Here is a 9730-nt window from a genome sequence, read left to right as displayed (position 1 = left end):
CCCTGATATATTTATACATAGTTATTAGAGTGCCCCTTGTTACAGTCCTGGCTATAAATAAATGATGGGAGAGATTTCTGTATTGTCTCCTGCTATATTTATACATAGTTGTTAGGTCCCCCCTTAGTCATCTTTTTTTCTAAACTAAATAACCCAAACTTTTCATAACCTCTCTGTGTATTGTAGCCCGCCCATTCTGTTTATTACTTTAGTTGTCCACATTTGAAGCTGCTCAATCTCTGATTTGTCCTTCTTGAGTACTGGTGCCCAATATTCCATGTGTGATCTGACCAGTGACTTGTAAAGAGGAAGAACAATGTTCTCTTTATGTGCCCCTAGACCTATTTTGATGTCCCCCATGATCCTATTTGCTTTGGCAGCAGCTGCCTGACACTGGTTGCTCCGATTAAGCTTGCAGGTAACTAAAATCCCCAAGTCCTTTTCCATGTCAGTGTTCCCCAGTGGTTTCCTATTTAGTGTTTACATAAGTCACCAACATAAGTGGTGACATGTATTTCCATGCCCATGGGCAGAAAGTTACATTTATAGGTGTTAAACCTTATTTGCTACTTTTTTGCCTCTAACCTATCCAGATCTTCTTGCACATGCATACTGTCTTCTCTTGTGTTTAAGTTCTTTACATAGTTTTGTGTCATCTGCAAATATTGATATTTTACTGTACAGTCCTTCCACCTGGTCACCAATAAATATATTAAAAAGAATAGGGCCCAATACTGCCCCCTGTGGTACCCTACTAGTAACGATGACCCAATCAGAGTATGTACCATTTATAACCCCCCTCTGCTTTCTATCACTGACCAGTTACTTACCCACTTACACATATTCTCACCCAGAACAAGCATCCTCATTTTATATACCAACCTTTTCTGCGGCACAGTATCAAACTCTTTGGAAAAGTCCAGATACACAAGATCCAATGACTCTCCCCTATCCAGTCTAGAACTTACCTCCTTGTAGAAGCTGATCAGGTTGGTGTGACAGAAGCAATCTCTTGTAAACCCATGCTGATACGGAGTTATACAGCTATTTTCTTTGAGGTACACCAGGATAGCATCTCAGAAACCCTTCAGAAAGTAAGACTTACTAACTTTTTAGCCCCCTTTTTGAATATCGGCACTACATTGGCTAAGCGCCAATCCAGTGGAACAGATGCCATCAGTATAGACTCCTCAAATATAATAAACAATGGTCTCTCTATCAAATTACTCAATTCCCTTAGATCCCGGGGGTGTATACCATTGGTACAGAGGATTTGTCTATTTTAATCTTTTTAAGATGGCTCTGCACTTCTTCCTGGGTTAGACTGGTGACATTTAGTGGAGAGTTTACTTTATCACTCTGCATCTCATCTGACATTTCATTTTCCTTTGTGAATACACTGGAGAAAAAAAAACGTTTAATAGATTGTTTTCTCCTCGTTACCCTCTACAATTTCTCCTACATTATTCATTTTAGGGCCAACACTTTCAATATTAATCTTTTTACTATTTATATATTTGTAGAACAGTTTGCAGTTAAGGCCCTTTTACACGCAACGATTATCGCTCAAAATTCATCCAAACGGCCGAAAATGAGCAATAATTGTTACATGTAAATGCGGGCATTGTGCACTTTTCATGTGAACGATGGATTTTAGTTAACCGTAAGCCTCAGCAAATACATTCCATTTGTATGTATTTCGCCTATCTTTCAAAAGACCTCAGGATGTTCTCCCCACGGCCTGTTTACACTAGCTGCAAGTAGAACAATGCAATCTGCTGGCAACCATGAGAACAATACAGCTGTTTGCTGGGCGTGTGTTTAAACACAGGTTTGGCTCTGCAAATAAATCCTGGAGTTTCTTTTATATGCAAATGAAGATGCTAAAGTATTAATGGCTTTCTGCTCCTAACTCTTTTATTCCTGTAAGGTATGAACATCTCACAGTAAGTAATTAGGATGTTTTTAAACGTGTGCCATTGTTTGTACTCTTATTTTTGAGGACATTGTCCCAGTCACTAAGATTAAGGGCATCTCTGAGTTGATCGAACTTGGCCCTCTGAAAGCTTTTAGTATTTTTGTAGCTCCCCTATAAAACTCTCTTGAAAGACAAGTGGAAATTTATTATATTACCACTATTTCTGTGATCCCCACAACCTGCACCCCTGTTATACTGTCAGGTCTGTTGGTTAATATTAAATCCAAAATGTCCGTCCCCCTGGTTGGGTCCTATAAAATTTGGGTAAGGTAATTATTTTTAGCAATTGACAGAAAGTTGTTACCTTTATGAGATCCGCAGGTTGCAGCTTCCCAGTTTATATCCAGATAGATAAAGCCTCCCATAATAATTACCTTGTTGCGATTTGCTGCTTCATCTATTTGCCTCAGTAATAGATTTTCAGTGGCTTGCTATATTTGGTGTCTACAGAAAACCCCTATGAGGATTTAATAATTATTTTTCCCTCCATACCGTATATCTCTACCCACAGAGACACCACATGTTCATCTCCTTCATATAAATCTTCCCATAAAACTTTAAATGAAGACAAACCCTTCTCCCTTTCCGTTTTTTACGATCTCTTCTGAACAGACCCTGTCAGTTCACCGCCCAGTCACAGCTTTCATCCAAGCAGGTCTCCATTATTCCCACTATGTCATAGTTTTCCTAAGATATTAATACCTTTAGTTTATCTACTATATTAATTGGACTTCTAGCATTAGTCACCATACAGTTTGAGGTTTTTGGTTATTTTTTATATTACCTGTATCCCTATTAACTGTTCTGCCACTGCTAAGTGTACTAACCCCTGCCACCGCCATTTCCATTACTTAGTCCCAGGCCACAGCCGAGTCATTTTTTTTGCGTGTGTATCTGCGCATTTTACTGTACCTTTTTTGTGCATGCAGGGCCTGTTCATATGCACGCCCAACACACCCACCATGATTTAAAAGGCTATTTAACCTAATGTGGACTGGATTTTTTTTAAAAATGGAATTGCAGCTTATTGTGCTTATTGTGCATCCCTTTGTGTATTGCGTTTGCATTTGCACACCTCCTATTTAACTTCTGTGGGGTCTGTTGGTGTGCAAATACACAGGAAACTAGAGCATGTTCTATTTTTTTAATGTAAAGGAACGCATTGATATCAATGGGTTCTATTCTCTGCGTATTGCCTGTGTATATTTTGCACACACAGAACTTGCACGCATATACCACTGTCTGAAGCCTCATAAAGTATGCCTGCATTAGTAGAAGGGCATGTTGACATGGTGTGAATCTACCTTAGATTTTTCATGCTGAGATCAGATTGAAAAGGGAGCAAGTAATGTTAGAATGTAAATGTAGCATAAGTTCTACTGGTAGACCCTAGCCAACCTAGTCCAACACTAGGTCTGTATAAGTTATGGGGTTGGATCAACAGTCTGTCATGTATGGGGTTGGCTAGTCTAGCACCATTGGCGTTGCCTTTTTTTTTTCTTGTAGTTGGTCAGATCACAGTTTGGTTTTTTTTTTTCCTATTCTTATGTGGATTCCTGCTGAAACTGATACATGGAATACTTGCTCACTTGATCTTATATTGCAGTCCAGGATCATGTGTCCCTGGGACATTCACTTGTTGTGTACCTACCTGATCCTGTGTAGTAAGTGTCCTGTTGGGGGAGCTTTATGTTGAAGAAACAAGACAACAACTGAATGCGAGGATGAGGTCTCACTGCCACACAATTAAAGAGAGAAAGACAAAATTACCTGTGATCGAGCATTTTTCTGGCCACACGCACAACATAGAAAATATGAAAGTCACTACACTAACCCATTAACCCCTTAATGACGCAGCCCCCTTTTTTTTTTCATTTTCGTTTTTTTGTCCCCCCCCCTTTAAAAAAATCGTAACTCCTTTATTTATCCATCGACGTCGCTGTCTGACGGTGTGCTTTTTGCAGGACGAGTTGTATTTTTCAATGGTGCTATTTAAAGTATCATATAATGTACTGAAAAAAATTCTAAGTGGAGTAAAATGAAAAGTAAAAAAACACATTCCACCATCTTTCAGTGCGTCTTGTTTCTACGGCGCACAAACTGCAACAAAAACGACAAGATAACGTTATTCTATGGGTCAGTACGATTACTAAAATACCAAACTTGTATAGGTTTTTTTTTTAATGTACTACTCTTTTTTTTTTTTTTTTTTTCAAAGGCATTTAATTTTTTTAAGTTATTCTCTGCCGTCATCTTGTGCGCGCAATAACTTTTTGTTTTTCCATTCATATAGTTGTGCGAGGGCTCATTTTTTGCGGGATGTCCTGTAGTTTCTGTTAGTATCAATTCAGAATACATACAACTTTTTGATCGCTTTTTATTGCATTTTTTTCTGGGAGACAGGGTAACTGAAAAGGTGCATTTCTGGTTTTTTTTTTGGTTTTTTTTCAGATGACGTTCACCGTGTGGGGTAAATAATTGGCTACTTTGATAGATTGGACTTTAACGGACACGGCGATACCAAATATGTATTTTTCTTTTAATGATTTACATTTTTAAATTATAGATATGGCAAAAGGGGGGTGATTTAAACTTTTATTACTTTTCATTTTTTTTTTTACACTTAATGAAACTTTATTGATCTAACTTTCACTTTTCTTTTAAGCCCCCATGGGGGACTACAACATGTGATGCTTTGATCGCTCCTGCAGTATGATGTAATGCTATTGGCAGTCTATCAAGACACCCCTCGGGGTATGGCTTTATGGGCAGTCTCCTAAGGCAGCCCTGGGGCCTTTCATAAAGCCCCCGACTGCCATGACACCTGCACGGCTCCCCGATCTCATCTCGGGGGGCCGTACGGATTGACAGCGGCATTTAAAGGATTAATAGCTGCAATCAGCTGCGCGGCCAACTGCAGCTACTGCCCGCGAGTGTCAGCTTTAATAAACAATTGACGACCGCGCTGTATGAAGACGCTCCAGGCCTTGGGTTTTAATCCGAGCCAATAGAAAAATACGGCAGGACATTAAAGCCCCTGCTTCTCCAATCAATCAGAAGCAGGTCAGATTGTCAGCTGTTTTTAACCCCCTCTGCCTTCTCCTTTCACTTGTACACAGTGCTCAATGAACGCTATGCACTAACATAGTAACATAGTATGTTAGGCTGAATGAAGACAATGTCCATCAAGTTCAGTCTGTTTCTACCCCCCTTGTTGATCTAGAGGAAGGCAAAAAAAACCCAAAGAGGCAGAAGCCAATTTGGCTCATTTGGAGATAAAAATTCCTTCCTGACTTCATAATGGTATTCAGAATAATCCCAGGATTATTAGTTCTACCTAACTCCAAGACCTGGATCAATAACCTACAGGTCACCTAATGTCTATATCCTGTACTATCATAGTTCTCTAAAAAATGTTTAGTCCCCTCTTAAACTCCTCTGTCGAATTTTCCATCACCACATCCTCAGGTAGAGAGTTCCACAGTCTCACTGCTCTTACAGTAAAGAACCCATTTCTGTGATGAAACCAGCTAAGAAGTGAAAGTGGAAATATAACTTCCACTATACAAGCTGGCAGTCACGTGACCGCTGGGAAACCCTGGCACAGCAGAACTGCAGGGTCCCCGCAGACCCTGATAAGCTCTGCCAGTGCTATTGTCACTACAGGGAATGTTTTTCCCTGTAACTGAGGCTCCTATTGATGCCCCAACTACTGTGGAAAAGTGTCAAATAAAAAAAACAAAAAACATGTGAATGTCCACCAGAGGTCTTATATGATGTCATGTGGGACATAGATAGTAAAAAAAATAATTACATAAATTATAGAATAAAACCATATTCATAAAAAAGAAAATGACCCAAAACCGTCGCTGTATGCACTCTGTAATCCAAAAACATACATATTCTATATCAAAACTTCCAAAACAAAATGAGGAAGCAATTCACATACTTTATGTTAGTGTAAATGTACTAATTAAAAAAAAACAACTATAAATGTTTAACTTTTTTTTTTGCTTTTTACCCCCTATAAAACGAAAAAATGGAAAAAAGGGAGTACAAGCTTATAACCATCTTTGACAATCTCCAGACCGGAATTCACATCAGAAGCGGGTTCATGCATCACTGGAGATTATGAGAAATCTATAGCAGAGATAAATGGGCCTGGTAAAGGCCCATTTAGACGGGACAAGTGTCTAAATGTGCGCACAAAATACGGAAATGTGAACGAACACATTGAAATCCATTCCAGTAAATACGCACACATGAAGGAGACTGTATCCTTTCTGTCGTTTTTGATTACCTGTGTTTTTTGCGTTGCTGTGTCAATGCACCTCTCCAGGGGTTCTGATAGGGATAGTTGGAGCCCAGAGGAAGACAGTGGGGCTGTCCTTATCAGGACAATACCTCTGCTTCCAGGCATGGGCTCCTCACTTCCCTGTTTGGTAAGGGACAAGGGTTTATTCCTCCTTCCTGGAGTGTTGCTTGCTGTCCTGCATTGCGTGGTGTATGACTTGCGCTCAGTGTGAATGTTACCCTGCGCCCGTACTCAGTGTGGTGCTCTTGTGTCACACAGACATGACAGAGCCCTTAGTGGATGAAAACGACTGAGCGAGAGACTGCAGCGGAGCCAGACAACTCCTCTTAGGTGATGTATTACATTTTTTTAAGGCAGCTAGGGCTTCTTTTTGGGATAGGACTTATTTTTCAGCCCACCTCCCACCCTAAAAATCCTTGCACGTGGTGCTATAAAGTTGAATGACTTTGTACCACCACATGTGACTTTGTAGTGACACAAAATGGTGATGTTGCCACGAGATAATGTCACGAGCAATATTGCATAGAACACAAATGGGATATTGTTGACACCCTTGTGGAAGCAGTCTAAGACTCAGATATTCTACAATGGAGAAAGGTGAAGTATCTACAAATGGGTGCATCTCTTCCAAAACAGGGAGTGGTGGTGTTGCCCACTACCCTCTACTCCAGGCCCCTTTAGATTGCAGGCCCTATGTCTGCTAAATGTCACCATAAATGTTAGAATCTTGTTGGATTAGAAGCAGTGTAAACTAAAGACCGTATTTAAACAGGCAAGTGCCATATCGGTCCGAGAAACTGAGGCTGATATTACACTTGCAAACCAGTGGTTTTACGTGTGATGACTGTTGAAAAAAATGTGCATCGCATCACAACCCTCATTCCAAAATAGTTGGGACGCTTTGTAAAATGTAAAAAAATTAGAATGCAGTAATGTGGAGATCTCATCTCTATCCACAATAGAACATAGAACTTATATCAGAAGGTGAAAGGGAGACATTTTTCCATTTCATTAAAAAAAATTGAAATTAATGGCAGCAACACATCTCACAAAAGTTAATAGGCTGGAAAAGAAACTGGTACCAATGCAAAACAGCTGGAGGGTCAATGTTCTACTAAGTCACGTGACTGTGTATAAAAAGAGCATGAGTCTCTGAGAAGCAAAGATGGACAGAGGTTCACCAATCTGAGAAAAACTGCGTCTTAAGAGTGGGGATCAATTAAAAAAAAAACGTTTCTGAAAGTAAAATTGTAAAGACTTCCAATATCTCACCATCCACAGCACATAATGTCATCAAAAGATTCAGAGAATCTGAAGAAATTCATGTGCACAAGGGACAAGGTCGATGGTCAATATTGGATGCTCGAGATCTACGGACCTCAGGCATCACTACATTAAAAACAGGCATGATTCTGTAATGCAAATCACAGCATGGGCTCGGGAATACTTCCAGAACACAGTTCACCATACAATCCACAAGTGAAAGTTAAAGCTGCACCATCAAAGAAGAAGCCATATATCAACGCAATCCAAAAATACTGGCATCTTCTCTGGGCCAAAGCTCATTTAAAAGGGATTGAGACAAAAATGAGAACGGTTCTGTGGTCAGATGAATCAAAATTTGAAATTCTTTTTGAAAGCCAAGGACGCTATGTCCTGCGAACTCAAGAGGAAAGGGAACATCTACCTTGTTATAAGTGCACAGTTCAAAAGCCTGCATCTCTGTAGGTTATGGGGTTGCATTAGTTCCTATGGCATGGGCAGCTAACACATCTTGAAGGCACTATCAATGTTGAGTAGTGCATTGAGGTTTTAAAGCATATGCTCCCAGCCAGACAACGTGGCTATCAGGTAAGGCCTTCCATATTTCAGCAATAGAATGCTAAACCCCATACTGCATCCATCACAGCAGCATGGCTTCAAAGAAGAGGCCGGGTGCTGAACGGGCTGCCTGCAGACCAGACCTTTCACCAATAGAATTCTACATCACACAAATATAGGGACAACATTCCTCTCCCCAAACTCTAGCAATTGGCCTCCTCACTTTCCAGACATTGACACTGTTATAAAAAGAAGAGGGGATGCTGCACATTAGTAGACACGGCCCCGGCAAACTTTTGTGAGATATGTTGATGCCATCAATTTCTAAATGAGTTATCTTTCTTTAAATGAAATGGAAAAATGTCTCCCTTCCACCTTCTGATGTGTTCTATGTTCTATTGTGAATAAAATATGGGTATATAAGATTTCCAAAAATCATTAGGATAGGCCATTAATAGTAAATCAGCAAGGGTCTGATGCCCAAGGACACCACGAATCGACTATTAACTTGGATGGTGTGATCATTCACTGAGCTTATTTCTGCAGGAAGCAAACAGCTCTGTTCCCACTGTAGTGGTCAGGTTCGGTATTACAAGCAAAGTTTCCAATGCAGTAAATTATCTGCAATACCAGGCTTGCCGGCTGCAGTGGGAACAGAGATGTCTACTTCCTGCAAAAAGTAGCTCAGTGTGCAAACACATTGGCCTAACACACAGATGGTCAGGGGGGATCCTGGGTGACAGACCCCACCCCTATTCTATTGTTGGCCTATGCTAAGGATCAGGGGTGCACAATATGCAGCCCAGGAGGCACATGTGGCCCACAATGCCATTCTTTGTAGCCCCAATAATCTGGACACAGAAATATCTATGCGTGGTAGCTCACATGTAGTTTCCATGTCAGAGTGAAGAGAAATGACACATAGCAGGGCACCAGGAGCAGAATAGTACTGAGGGTGCACTGTGTAGTCATATTCGGTCCCCTATATATTAGGACAAGTACCAAGGGTGCACTTGTAAGGCCGGAGGCCTAAACTTTTTGTCATGGTGATGCCACACTCTATTTGGACACTCCAGAAGATGGCGCAGAAATAACGGAGACAAGTCCAGTTTAGCTTGGTAATCTGAGAGTGAGCAGATTTACTAACTTTGGTATTTAGCAACAATGGGTTAACTTTATAATTTTCTGAAGACGTATTTAGAGTAGGTATTCAAGACTATAGTAATACACAAGCAAGATACAATAATGTTCAACTGATGATACTCTGACTTTAATGCTCTCTCTTATTTTCCTGAAGATTTGATAGACCATTTCCCCACTAGTGAATTCAGATAAAATAATTTAGTTGGATTTAATTGTAGGGTTTCATGAAGCAGAGGGACAGGTGGCTGTAGGGCTAATCCTGGCTTTAACTTCACCGGGTAGCTATAACTCACTGTTAGATGAAGATGGACTTCAGAAAGGATCTTCTGTGTTCTCTGCTGTAGATGCGAAGGGAGCGAGTTTGAACACCACACTCTGCCTTGGGAAACCGATAACTGCTGTGATACTCCTCCTCATCGACTGTGGAAACTGCAACCTCTTCTTACTCACTCCTGGCTGAGTCTGCCTAATTG

This window comes from Eleutherodactylus coqui, chromosome 5 (assembly GCF_035609145.1).
Source record: "Eleutherodactylus coqui strain aEleCoq1 chromosome 5, aEleCoq1.hap1, whole genome shotgun sequence".
Taxonomy (NCBI): Eukaryota; Metazoa; Chordata; class Amphibia; order Anura; family Eleutherodactylidae; genus Eleutherodactylus; species Eleutherodactylus coqui.
Note: the sequence above shows the minus strand (reverse complement) of the source record.